The 14,666-nt window shown below is 45.3% G+C and overlaps 1 protein-coding gene across 25 annotated transcripts in view; it reads right to left on the bottom strand.

Annotated features, from left to right (window-relative positions):
• Positions 1-14,666, bottom strand: part of LOC108938752 (receptor-type tyrosine-protein phosphatase delta) — a 325,780-nt gene that overhangs the window by 131,594 nt on the left and 179,520 nt on the right. The window lies entirely within an intron of this gene.

The raw sequence follows: 14,666 nt of genomic DNA, 5'->3' as shown, positions 1-14,666 counted from the left end.
GATATTGAAGGGTTAAAAAGGCCCTTGCAAAAGCAAAAGGCTGGATGGGTGAAAAGTCTGGGAAAGCCATGGGAAACACCTTTTGGACATCTTGGACTGGGTCTGGTAAGCCGTCCACGTGACACAGAAGAAGGTAGCGTGGTGTTGCCCAGGATGTTTGAAGGAAGAGTGAGACTGTGACCTCAACTGGGGACATTATTGGGAGGGGGGTGGAGCACTTTGAGAAACTCCTGAACCTAGTATGTGACCCTCCTTTCTAGGATTCAGTGCTACAAACTTCTGAAGGATCAGGGTCCATCATTTGGGCCAAAGTTATTGGCGCAGTGAGACACCCCCTCAGTGGCTGGACTCTTCGGGTGGATGATATCTGCAAACCTGGTTTACATGAGCTTTCTTGGCCCAGAAAAGACTTTAGATCATGTTCCCTGGGGTATTCTGTGGGAGACGCTGCAGGAGTGCAAGGTGCCAGGACCTCTACAGCGTGCCATAGATTGTCTGTATCTGGAGAACAAGAGCTATGTCCACATTTTCATCATTAAGCCCAGCTTGTTCGGTTTAAATGTTTTACACCACTGGGGTGTTTTTCTGGTCTCCTCCTCTATTTATGGCACTTATGGACAGGATATGACGGGGAGGTTGGTCGTTAGAAGGTATCAAGGTTGGGGATCCCAGGGTTTTGTTGTTGCAGATGATATTTTCCTGTTAGCCTCACTGGAATGTGATCTTCAACAGCACTCGAACAGTTCACAACTGAGTGTGGCCGAGTCAGGATGCAGTCAACACCTCCAGATTTGAAGTCATGGTTCACTCCAGCTGGGTGTGGTGTTTTTCCCCCTTTGAAACAGGGAACTTGACTTGGACAGGGGTTTGAGGGAACCATGGGAATGGCTGCTCCCCAATGTATACTTTGTATGTTAAAAAACCATACCTGCCAACCCCAGTCCTGCACCTTTTGTCTCGGGTTCAGGCACTTTTTGCAACTTCTAACACAAAACCAGAGTAACGACTCAACAACTAAACCCTGCATAAATCCATAGACCAGTTCCCTGAGACCCTTCCTCAGTTTCTTTCAGTAGTCTCTCTAGACAGGGCTACGTTGGCCGCACCTAGTACTCGCCGCCTCCCAGAAAGCTTATCCTAAGCTGACGCTACTGTGGCTACTCTGGGAAGTCGGAGTGTGGCTTGCACTACAACCTGCCAGTCACCTGTGTAAGTTTCAGTAGTTGTTATAAAGAAACTGGCTTGGAGTGGGAAAGTGTCACCATCCACATCACTGCAAACACTACTTGTCAAACAGACTTGTTTGAATCAACTTGTTTCTGTAGCTGGGATGCCAAGTAAATAATAATGTTCCCTCAGGGTGTAGGAAACGTGTTTAAACGGAGTCGCGCTCGGAGTACCTGTCAGTCAGTGCACCTTTGTAATTCAGAGCAGTTCTGTTTGTGTTGTGTGTTTTGTGGAGACAGTTCATCCATTCATCCATTTTCACCAAGTGCTGCTCCCATCCGGCTGGACGGCAACTGAACGGGAGTCAAGTCTGTGGCTGTGATTGGTTAGAAACAGAAGCTAACAAAAACATGAAAATGCCATGTATCTATTAGTGAAATATTGCTATAAATGTAAATAAACACATATTTAAGGTAAAATGATGCGCTATATACAAAAAAAAAAAAAGACGACTATCACTTAACAAATGCAACGGTTTGTGATTTTCTTTATAGGTCACCAAAGGCCTGCATCAGAAAAGCTTACGACTGTTTAACAGCAATGTAGCCAGGGAAAATGATGAGATCACAGACTCTGGACAGCCTATTCGGTATGTTCATCACAAGGAAGCATCACAGAACGCAGCAGGATGGCATGCTGTAGAGGAAGTGTGTGCTGTAGATGACGACGCACCACCGAACATGGAAGGATGGTGTAGAACGGCAAGCTTGAAAGAGGTTTGGGAAATAAATTCAAGATGGGATTAAAGTACGTAACACTGAGCACAATACGCTGAACCACCCCCTCCCCAGTGGAAGGTCACAGCCTCACCCAAAAAAAGCAAATACGTTGTGGTTCATGATGGGATGAACTGGAAGAAGTTGTTGATGTGGTACTAAATATCACCGGTTGGAGGCCTTGGAGTTGATGCATCTCCAGGATGCTCTGCTGGTTCTTCTCTGTTACATTCTGTTGACTCATCTTGTGCTTTTATGTCCTTATCACACACATCGAGTTGTCTGCCTGACACACTGGCTGATAAATGTCGACAAGAGAGTGATAGCTATCACCATTATTTGCATTTGTAACCTGTAATCATTTTCACAAGAGTCCGCGTCCAAATGAACGAGTTCTCCCGAAAAAGAACTACAGGCCACTAGGATTAAAAAAAAAATGTAATTATAAATCTCTTGTATTCTATGTTCAAGAGATTTTGGATCTGTTACTTTCCTCTAGTATTTTAGTCACGTTACAACATAAGCCTCGCTCTATCAGCATATGTAAGAAATTAAACACGCTACTTCAGAAGTAATACAGAACAATTAAGAAATCCATCGCTACTGTCCTTGGATAGGGATCCAGAATATTTATCAAAATTTTGCACAGTTAAAAACCACGGCTCCGATGGACTAAAGTGTCTGGTACTTTGGGTGAGTTTTGAAACAGCTGCCGTGACCTGACAGACCCTTTGCCCCCGCCATCTGTTACCTTTGTCCAAGGTGTCAGAGCAGTATTTTACATGCTGAAGTATGTAATAATTTACCCATTTTTATAGCAGAGTAAATTTTCCCGTATCAATTCAGAGCAAGTACATTGATCAAGGGTATTACATTGAGAGCAGGGATTTGAACCCAAAAACTTAGATTTTAAGGTAACAGCTGAAACCGGCCTGCCACCTGTTGCCCGTACACAGTATACAGTAGTAGTGAAAATACCGTGCGGTGACCATAGCCTACTACACTATATGAGACATGCTAACAACTGGGTTACTTCCTTGGAGCAACAAGCCCTGATGGGGGGTCCCTTCATCCCCATTTATGTCTGGGGAAAACAGAATGCTGCTGCTCCTCAAAAAATTCTTAATGAAATGTTTCGCTCAAATCTTGGGTCTTGGAAAGGCCAAGTTCTATATTAACTGATACAAATTTGCTTTCTGTCAAATACAGATATGCTCCCACGCAGCGTATATTTTCAGCAACCCTTAGTTAGAGATTAAACTGGCTACTGTTTGCAAACCTTCTGGTGTTTGTTCACTGTTTTAATGATTCACTCACACTCTGGTTTTATCCAGACATGACGGCCTCGCTGCTTTGCTTTTAACAGTCCCAAATGTATTATTCATTGTAGGCCCACCCTGATGTTATTTTTATTTTTATTCTCATTATACACATCAAAGTGGGTCTTTTTAATATATCTTTTTCTCATGTGTTGTAGGTCTAAATTAAACAAATTCTACAGAATTTTATTTGTTTCACAGCCCTGTTTTCTTGAGTGCTCTGATGTAAAGGCCAGGGCTCCGACAACCTCCTTCCACCCCACAATAAGACTACAGTGAGACTCAAAGCCTCTTGTGATTCACTTATTAACATCATCAAGGGCCAGTTGTTAAAACGACCAGGTCTCAAAATGGTATAACAAATAGTGCCCCAAATCAAAGTGATTCACTTTGCACTGTGTGCTTTTCTACCGGGCACCGCAGCCATACCTGATCTGCAATAAACCTCTGTTTGAATTCTGTTCATAATACCCTTTGAGTTGAATACTGCACCATCAACATGGACTGTTGTTTTTCTGTATCTGTTGAGCTTGGTTCAAAACGTAGTATCAGGAGGAACAACAATAATAATATTATGCTGCCGTGGACTTGTGCAACTGAACTTCTCAACAACATTCACATCGTTGCTCAGAGGCTCAATCGCCAAATCCGTTTTCCTGCAATACATGTTGTGTGGTGATGCTCAGCTACGGGTTGCAGGTCCTGCTAATGGCATGTGTATATCCTCTGGGTTTTCTGCAAATATATTCGCCAGCGGGGAATTAGAACCCTCGCATCATGAAACCAGCCTCTGGCTTTCTGTCTGGGGGCTTGACAAAAGTCAAAGTACTTCCTATTTTATGTTATTATTTGTTATTATTTTTTAAAACTGGAGTGATGGCATGGAAATGCTCCTGATTCATTCTGACCCACGGAACATAAATATTTTAGTAGGCTCTCGGGCATTCTTAGCACATTCATTTCACTTGCATAGCTTTACTTTATTGTGTGTGTTTCGACTACAGTGTGTCCATCTTCCAGGCTACTCTAGGTCCATCTTCTAGAAGTTTAGTACAGCACATAGAGAGCGACACCATGTATAAGCATCGCATTATTATGATTTCTGAGCAGTGTTTGTCTGCAACTTGAAACATATAAATGAGTTCTACCGTTCTGCCAATTCCCCTCTATCTAAAATATTATGGCAAAGAAAATGTAATTGGAAATGTTACAGCTAATTCCCATATCAAGGAAACCAGTCATTGTAAAATTAGTTTTGCATCAAGTACTGTACTTAGCTGGATAGCAATCTCCTAAGCGGATGAAGTTTACTAAACTGTAAAAGCCAACATGTTGAGACAGAGAGGATTGAGTTGTTTATTGGTGTTACCGAAGCAGGGACGCCTCAATATTACAACCCGAAGGTGATATTAAACGGCGAGGCCTATCTCCGAGGCATGAAAAACAAATCCAAACAGGAGAAATCTGTATTTCTTATCAGAATATTCCAAATGTTCTAGCTCCAAGAATTTGCATCGTGTGATAAATGACTTATCCAAGTTTTATTAGCTTTTGAATTAACCTCACTGGGGGATTTAAGCACTTAATGGTGCACAGACTCTGGTAAAACACACAGAAAAAACAGCACGCAAAGCTCAACACAGCTGAATTTCACCACTCTGTAGTGCTGGAACACTTCCGACTGCCAAGTTGCAGACTCACAGACTCATTTCCATACGCAAGGTCTCAGAAGCTAGCAGAAGCTACAGTCAATATTGCCAAACCAATATGTTCATAGATCTGAAACTTGCTCAATAAGGACCTTTCAATAACCAGGCCAAGTGGAACTCTTCCACTGCCATGTTTTTGTAACTCTCCTCTGTATAATAATGGCCAAAAAATCATAACTAGAGACAAGGATGACTGAAATATAGAGATGGAACGATGAGGATGCTCTCCTGGGGAAGTGGGCAGAGAAAATACTCCCTATGTGCTTCTCCACTGTCGAAGATGTACAATGCACACCATAGCCTACAGCAAACTCACTGGAGCTCAGTCTCACTCCACATGCTGGGTCTCAGTCTACAGGGTTGGACTTTATGAACCCAGATCATGACCATCACACCCCTCCCAGCTGTTAAACGGCAAGCTGCAGATTGTAGACGAAACTCCCCCTGACACATGATAGACAGGCCGAAGTGAGACCGGCTACAAAGTTTAATCTCTGGTCAACATCAAACCAGCTGGCTTTGTTCTCAAGGTCCTTCCTGAATGGAGAAGAACCTGAAGGACTCACAGCAGGTGTACTGGTGACCTATTGGTCCAGCCATGAGATTCCATAGCCATCAAATGGTATATTTCTCACGGGGCAAGTTGTAATACCCACAGCAAGTCTTTCAGTGAACCGACCGACCGACAGACAGACAGACAGACAGACAGACAGACAGATAGAAAGATAGATAGATAGATAGATAGATAGATAGATAGATAGATAGATAGATTTCCATAATGCAATAAATCCGGCTATGATCCAATTTTTGCTTTCACGTGTAATAAACTACACCGTACATCGATAAAGGGGGAAGCTTTCTAATTTCCTGCTTTTCCAGGACAAACTTAATTAGTAGTTAGAAAAAAAGCTTTAATCTGTCTCTGAATTGTATGAACAAAAGAAAATGACATAAGTGCTATATAGACAAACCAAAGGTCTGATTGATTGCAGCTCATTACTGCTTTGCTGCTTTTTATTTGTGTTTTTTTCGGATATTTGATTTGTCATTTACTTTCTGCAGAGAGAACAATAACATAATGTGAAATGAAAAGGGATTAACCTCAGTGTGGTCAATGGAGTATTTCCAAGCCGCAAATGGGCCATAATGTGGATTACTTGCTGGAAAATAGAAAACTCTTTTTCAGAAACAGTGATAGAAAACAGCTCAAAAATAACAGTGTATCAACACCATCACTCAGTATGACTTGCTATTTATGCCTAAAAAGTGACTTTAATTCTAATTCTTCATTTGCTCTGTGAGCGGTTTGTTCAAAGACTCGTCAGTTAATCATGAAGAAGTCCAATAGTTCCCTTCAGGCTCTTATTCGAGAAGTAGCTTTGTCTGCCCATATCTGAATAAGAGAATTAGACGTATGCCTTTTTGGGAGATGTTCACAATGAGTTCAAACATAAATAATGTAAGAACGGTGACACCTACAATGAGAGACAGTACTGGATCGACAGCAGCTGGATGACACCATATTGAAGACCTGTGTAAAAGCTATAGACTTTACATGTAGAATGAATCTGAAATACGGAGATAAAAAGAATCCGGTTTCATGCAGAGGTGCAGAACTTCCATACTAAGATGTCAGTCTCGAGAAAAGCCTTCTTATAACTGCTTTGATCAAGGGCACTGCAAAAGGAGCAACAACAGGATTTGACCCTAGGACCTTCTGTTGCAAGATGACAGTAGTAACCACTACTGCTGCCCTCCACTTTGCAAAGCCATACCGACAGGTGAGGGAACATCTCGAGCCACGCAGAGCTGTCGTGTGACTTGACCTGCACTCTGCGATCATCTCACAGTATCAGTAGAGTCAGTGAAATGCTTGTATGAGGCGCTGACCTGGTGCTGGGAGGCTTCTGCAGGCAAGCAATGTGCACAAGCCCAGCGAGACCCTCCAACGACCCGCCGCCAGCCTCATCGACCGCCAGCATTGTGTGTATATGGCCTCTATTTTACAGCTGAGCGTCCACGAAAGGCTGCCTGACGGGCAGCCAACACCTGCCCCTGTCCATCATCTCCACGCTTCTTCACAGACAAAATCAACAGGAGCCCCCAGCTGCACCCTGTCCGCCATCATCATTGATCATCACGTCTGCCTGTACAAGTGGTTCATACAGGTTACCGTCTGCGCTCAGGAGGGGCGTGTATCAAAGAGAGCCCATGTACTCCGGAAAGCGAGGGGGGAGAAACGGTGTTTTTCCAAAAACACCGTTATCTGTCCCTCCTGCCATCACAACGAGCACATTTACATTTATTCATCTAGCGGAAGCTTTTCTCCAAAGCAACATACAGTGATTATTAACTAGGATTTAGCCAATACCTCCCTGCAAGGCGACTTACATTGTTAGATACACTACTGTACAGTACAGTAGCTATAGTCATTCACCAAACTATACACCGGAGCAATGTAACACACTCGCTGACTCACTTACACACATACAGCCACCAGTACACCTGAAACACACGTCTTTGGACCAGGAGAGGAAACCAGAGCACCTGAAATAAGCTTACGTGAACACAGGGAGAACATGCAAACTCCACACTAACTGAGATAGAGCCTAAGCCCAGTCAAGATGTAAAGCCCAGGTGCTGTGAGGCACCAGTGCTACCTGCTGTACCACAGTGCTGAACTACCTGGAATGAACCGTGTTACTGAAACTTGTCCAGGAATGAGACGCTGCTCTCCAGCATGATGTACAGCCCATGTCCCCTTGAGGAAAAAGGAAGAAAAGAACATTGAGTAGCACACTAAAGTTTGGTTGGGTGTGAAGGAATGGTAAGAGAGCCGCAGTGTCCCTCTGTGCAGTGTATCTCCCCGCATCTGTGTCTTCAGTCCAAGAACAGCCTTCTCCTCTCTGTCTCACTTCTCCGTCGTTTTTCTGTGGGGGCCAGTGGGCGCAAATCACAAGCCACCAATCTGCTGACCCTGGCCATGCCCCATGTCCTCCAAAAGTCAACACCATGAAGGCTGTCACAGCCGGGCACAAGCAGGACCTTAGACTGCAGGTGGACCACCTCTCCGAGGCGGTACTCAACTTTGACAACATATCGCGACTCTGGCTGCATCATTACTAAGTTAGAGTGTTGGTATGAGTGCTGTAATACCGTCACACAGGTACATGTGCAAAGTGGAGAGTAGAAACATGGCATCCTTCTCTTCATGAGCAACAGCTTCTTCAGACTCCATCCTCAACCTACAAGTCGAGATTTTCCTGGATCCCAAGAGTGAAGAATGGGACAGAAGGGTCGTGACTCGCCAAATGCTCGACTTCCGTATCTCAGATCACTTGTTTTCCACTGGGGGACGTGTCCACAACTGTAAAAGGAAACGCTCTCACGTCTCATCATGTCTCTCCAAGGAAACTGTATGAAGATGTAAAGGTATCTGCTACTTTTCCCACAGGACTCGTGGACTTGAAAAGAGCCGTCGAGACGCAGGCGAGTGTGAAGGCAGCTGTCTCTGGGGGACGACCGGATACCATCGGCCAGACATCGCTGTGTGCAGAGAGGTGTGTCCACCATGTGGGAGTAAACTGTCAGAGTGCAGCCCGCCTGTCAGTCTCCATGATGTTCCTGACACTCTAGCTCTTCCTGGCACCCATATATGTGTCATATGTGTACACTTATGTTCTTACCATCTTATTGTGCAGTTGTGAAAAAGTCCTTCTTATGTGACATAATAGGTGTGTAATGATCAATTCCATATATTTTTTAAAGGAAATCATGTGTGTAGTAGAAACACGGAAGTAAAACATGTTACATGTTCACTCAGGCATTCCACCTCGTAATGTAATTCGAGCTGCCTTGGTTGTTTATTTTATCACCTTTACAAAAATGCATTTTAAATTTACTTAAGTAACAAATTACTAGCTCTGTCCTATCTTCTCGTTGAGCACTACCTCGCTACATAAGACCCGAGGAGGCCGGCCAGTGGTGACAGACGAATCCCGTGCTGACAGAGGATGATGTCCATCTGCCGTGACGATCGAGACGTTCCGTGCCGAGCTGGGGATCCAAGATGCCACTTACCAACATTATAATTACTTGTTAAACACTGGCTTATAAATTGTTACTGTCTAGAATGCCCAGGAGGGGTGGGCAACCACTGGCCCGTGGACCCCCAGAGGTTTTTTTCTCCCTCAACCTTCAGTTGGGAGTTTTTGTTGCTTTCCCCGGTGGCCAGTTGGTATACTTGTAGCTCTATAATAAGTTCTTCATTATGGCAGCCGTTAGTTGACCGTCTTCTTTGTTTGTATCAATTTTTCTTGCTGTATCCCTGTGTTAAAGCGCTCTGTGGCTCTGTGTAACTGTGTGAGAAGAGCACTCTATAAAAAATAAAAATAATAATAATAATAATAATAATAATAAGCAGTGCAGCTGCAAAACTAAGTGAACCCCAGGTTGTATTGGTTAAACCAAGTAGGTAAGTAGAATCAGGTGTGTAAGTCATAATCATTTCTCCATTTTACAAGTTTAACATTTAAATTTTATGCTTTTTTTTAATATTTTATACAAGAATAATTACCATCCCCACAGGGTTCACATAAGTTCAAGCAGCACGGTACACTAAAATGAAATTCAGACTGTATATGCGGTCAGCGCTCTGTCATCACGTTGAAAAGAGTGCTGTGTAAAAAAGTGAAATAAAATAATTTACATTATATCATTTATTTTCACATTATTTCATTATTATGTACATATATACAGCATATTTTTGCATTCACGCACACAGACACATAAATAATATTGCACCGGGCTAGGACCTGCTGCCGACTCACCAGCCACCTCACAGCTCCTCCAGCTCCACTGTGAGCTCAGACACACCGTCTCTGGGGCAGTTTATTTGAAGTAATTAACCCAACCTGCCTGCGTCGAGGGCAAAGGGCAGCGCTGAGGCCCTCCGCCGAGTCCACTTAAGCAGGGCTTCCGGTCCTCGGCAAATAAAACAGACTCTCGGAGTGATTAAAGGAACGAGCGGATGTTCGTGGCCTGCAAGAATGGGATTCGGGCGCAGGGGAACGCGGGTTGACAGCATCCTGACCTCGGAAATCCCGTAAAAGTGATTGTTTGCCCCGGTGGCCAAATGAAAAAGGAGCGGCGTGCCGGCGCCCACGGATGTGTCCCTGGCTGAGGTCTAGTATTGCTCTTACTGCCAGTATTGCTGCATGGTATAGCCACAACAGCATGGACATGGTGTCCCACTCCCCTGTGTGTTGCTGGAGAGGCCAGGTCAATGTGTAAAACATGTAAACATGAAAAGGGTCCTTTGCAACTCAACAGACAGGGACAGAGAGAGATAAATGGGGTCTCTCATTTCTGTTCGGTACATGTAAGAGCTGAACTGGTGCCACACGACCCACAGGACCCAGCTTGGAGAGGATCGGGGTCACCCTCAGGTGTCTTATAGCTCTTCACATAATGCCTGTGGTGCACAGTCTCCATATTTAATGTAGACAAAGGGAAGGCGCCAACCCTGCAGCCTGGGGGGTGTCACACCTCTCCAAACTAGTGGTTAGAGCCGTGCCACTGGATGCAAAGGTCATTGGTTCAAATCCCATCCATTGCAGTAGTGCCTGAGCAAGGTACATACCCCATATTGACACAGTAAAAACCGCCTATATGTATAAATGTAGCTGCCAGAAAATCAGGAGGGAAGTGGCTCTGAAGGAGATGGGTTTGAGACCCTTCTTCAATGTCAGTTTACAAACCTACGCCCTCACTCTGCATTCTACCCTGACCGTCTTGGTCCGGAGTATTTTAACAATTCACCGGTAGATTCCAAAGGAGGATAACGCACTTTAAAAGAGCTGAACACCAGCTGAAACAATGGGCAATAACTGTGTGTGTTAAAGCAGGAGCTTCTCCAAAGAAGTTATGATTCATAACACACAATCCTTTATGGTTGATTAGGAACGAATGGCTTTGGGCGAACGGCAGAAGCCCTTAAATCAGCAGGGCCCCCAAACATGTCAGGATGTTTGTGAAGCACCTGCAAACAGAGAGCGCAAAAATACTCAGTTCCCATCTTTGTATGTTTTGCATTCTCTCCCTCCAGCCTCTAATCCCCGTGGTGATGGACCGGCTTTCCGTCACAGTCATACAGAGCTCAGTTTGCTGCACTCGGCCCCAGACACGCTGGGCCGCTGTGCCATAATCCCCTGACTAATCTGTCGTCTGACCGGGCGACAGCGCATTAGTCTGAGTCAGTGGGTTTCCCCTTTGCTGGGAGGCGGCTGGCCATCAGGGAGACACACACACACACACACACACACACACACAGACCTCGTAAGTGTACAGTACGAGCTGAGGATGTGGATCTGAAGGTTGTCAATTCAAGCGCCACTCTCTATTCCTACTGGAGTATCGTGGATGAAGGCACGTATCCTAAATTACAGGCCAGTCTCCCTCCTCCCTTTTCTGTCAAAAACTCTGGAACGGGTGACCGGCGATCAGCTGTCTGAATTCCTCGCCCAGAATGATCTCCTTGACAGATATCAGTCTGAATCGAAGCTGGACGTTCCACCGAGACAGCGCTCCTGGTGGTGTCAGATGCTCTCCAGTAGCTAGATCAGCCTCCCTCTTCTCGGCCCTCATACTCTTCGACCTGTCTGCAGCATTTGACACTGTCAGCCACCGGATTCTCCTCTCTCGGTCAGTTTGGGATCAAAGGAAAAGCACTAAGATGGTTTGAGTCCTACCTATCGGACAGATCCTATCAAGTGGTGTGGCGGGGCTCCCGTTCTTCTCCTCTGTCTCTCTCAACCGGTGTTCCGCAGGGCTCGGTACTGGGTCCTCTGCTGTTCTCAATCTACACCTCCTCCCTCGGCCCTGTTATCACCTCCCATGGATTCAAGTACCACTGCTATGCTGATGATAGTCAGCTCTTCCTCTGCTTTCCACCGGGAGAATCAGACATTTCCACACGCATTGCTGCCTGTCTGTTCGACATCTCTGCACAGATGTCTGTTCACCACCTACAACTCAGCCTCTCCAAAACAGAGATCCTACAACATGACCTACTTGTTGTTAATGTGGGAGAAGCCGTGCTGGTCGCAGGCAGGAAGGGCCACATAAACCGGTACAGTATTAGCACCGATGTGAAAGCCGGTGGGGGAGAGACGGGCACTCTGACAGTGCACACACTGCCGTCGAAGCAAAAATTCATCTGCAATTTGGTGTTTTGTTGTGTTTGATGGTGACCGTTCGGTTGTAGGTTCGAATCCAGTCCGCTTGGAGCTTACTTCTTTTCCCTGTGTTCACGTGGGACTGCTCCAGGTGCTCTGGTTTCCTCCCACGAGTGAAAGACATGTTTCAAGGGGAATGGAGACTGAAGAGTGGGACAAATTAGTGTGTGTGTGTGTGTTACATTGATCTGGTGTGAAGATGAAAAAAATGACTACGTAGTTTACTGTCATGTATCAGCAGTTTTGGTTTTTTCCAGAGTTCCCTTGTTCTCATTTCCCGTTTATATTTCCCACATTATGTAATTAACAAATGTTATGCAAAAATCTAATGATTTGATAATTTGACAAAAAATACTGAAATGGTCAGTATGAGCCCATTTACACAGGGGAAAAAAAATCACTGAAAATCACTATGAAGAAAAGTTTATGCTAAAAGAATAAATAGAAACGTTTGTAGGAAACGCCCAGCCCGATGTATGTAGATGCCCTGGCCAGCAGAGATCAGCGGGGACAAACTGACAGGGCGTCAATCGAGCCTCACATCAGTATTTGCGTGTAAGAGTGTTTCGGAGCCCAAACTCATCTCTCCACGTGAGCCCCTTATCAGCCCGGAGCCAGGAGATCGGAAAACGGGTGAAGAAGATTAAAACACGCAGCTCCTCACAATGGACCGTTGACACGGGGTGGCGGGAGGCGGCCAGATCTCTTAGCGCTGATGAGCCAGGCCCCGCATGTGTACGAACACACACCAGCACACACAACAGCCCAATCTAGGTCCCCCTTAGCCCCAGACCAAGTGTGCTTCTGGACCAGAGTGTCAATGAAAGGTCAACGGAGGAGTGAGACCAGCACTGTCCTCCTGCTGCATATTATTAATATTTGCTCACTTCTCTGATACTTTTCTCCAAAATGACTTATACTAATATGTTTGTACACCAGGCTACTTACACTGATTAACCCATTGGTCATTTTTGTGGTGTCATTTCAGGGTAAATATCTTGATCAAGGGTACTATAGAGGCTGTAGGATTCAGATTTGGGTCCTTGGATCGGAAGGTAGCAGCTTTGATCACTACGCCCCCTGCTGCCTTATTCGTCCTCATTTTACGCATTTGTCTGAAATTACAGAGAAGGTGTGAAGTGCCAGGAGCGCAGGGTCACTCGTGCCATTTATTCCTGTTCATACATTGCACAGGTCCACCATAGCGGAAGTGGAAAAGCCCTTGAAAAGAACATAAACGCATGGACCCGAGAGAAAGACGAAACGCTAAATGAGTATGGATTTCCCTAGATAAAATTAATTTTACCATACTCTGGTGCCAATGTATTGATCTGTCTGAGAACATGACAAAATCACCACCATTTATTCACATCAGGGGCCTCATTTACATGAGCTGTTCAGCGCTGCGTCCCTAATGGACACATTGGACGGGAGAGTCTGTGGGACTAAGAGGATAATCATACTTGGACTAAATGATCTTTGCCGTGGGGCTGTGCTACTGCCGCTCTGTTTGCGTGTTACCAAGTGGGGAACAATGTGCAAAACAAAGACAAGAAGGCAATGAGCGTGTGTGAACAAGTGGGAGCTGCCAGAGGAGCAGCGCCGGGCCCACGGGTCCACCAGCAGAACTACGCCCTCCTCGGCTCACGGCGCAGGGGGAGATTCGAGGGTCGCAAACCTCAGGGAGAGCACAAAATACTAATTCGTTAAAAGCAAAGACTAATTACTGATGATTCAGTGCCAAAATGGGCAGCGAGCAGCCTGATCCGGCGTGTCTCTGAACCGCGCTCGGCACCATTTGCATGCACTGTGTCTCACGTCCTCGGGTGCAAGAGCTCAGAGCTTCCTTATCTCCTTCCTTCTTCCCCAGCAGCATGAGTGACGTGCAACAGGACCAGCCTGGGATGAGCGCACCGGGTTCCATATAGGGCTAAAAACATGTGGTAGGGAGACGCTGGAGCATAAAGACTCACCAGGATAATAATAATAATAATAATAATAATAATAATAATAATAATGGCTGGGATCCACCATGACCCGGACTTGGACAACCTGTGAACAAAAGTGTACAAGGAATACCGCTGCTATTACCACGACTACCACTCCTACTACTAACCATAATTATCCTTATTCATTCATGTATTTATGCCTTTAGCTCTGGTGTGAAGAGTCAAGCCTAGGAGGAAATTCAGGCCGCCGCCCAGTCAATTCCCTGGGCTGGAGCTGCAATTCCAGTTATTACCTTTTATTGATGAATCCTAATTAAGGCAGTCAGTGTAATTTATGTCTCGAGGTTTGCGGAGCCCCAGCTTGGACAAGGGGAGGAATGAGCAATCCGTCACGACGGCGCACAGCAGGCCGCTCACCTTTCAGCCCGGTCCAAGGGCGGAACCCCTGGCTCACTTTGAGACACACCTGGCTTTAAATTGAGATTATATTTTTACGTGTGGCCACCGGTAA

This window comes from Scleropages formosus, chromosome 5, assembly GCF_900964775.1.
Source record: "Scleropages formosus chromosome 5, fSclFor1.1, whole genome shotgun sequence".
Taxonomy (NCBI): domain Eukaryota; kingdom Metazoa; phylum Chordata; class Actinopteri; order Osteoglossiformes; family Osteoglossidae; genus Scleropages; species Scleropages formosus.
This window is presented reverse-complemented; position numbering and strand designations above follow the sequence as displayed.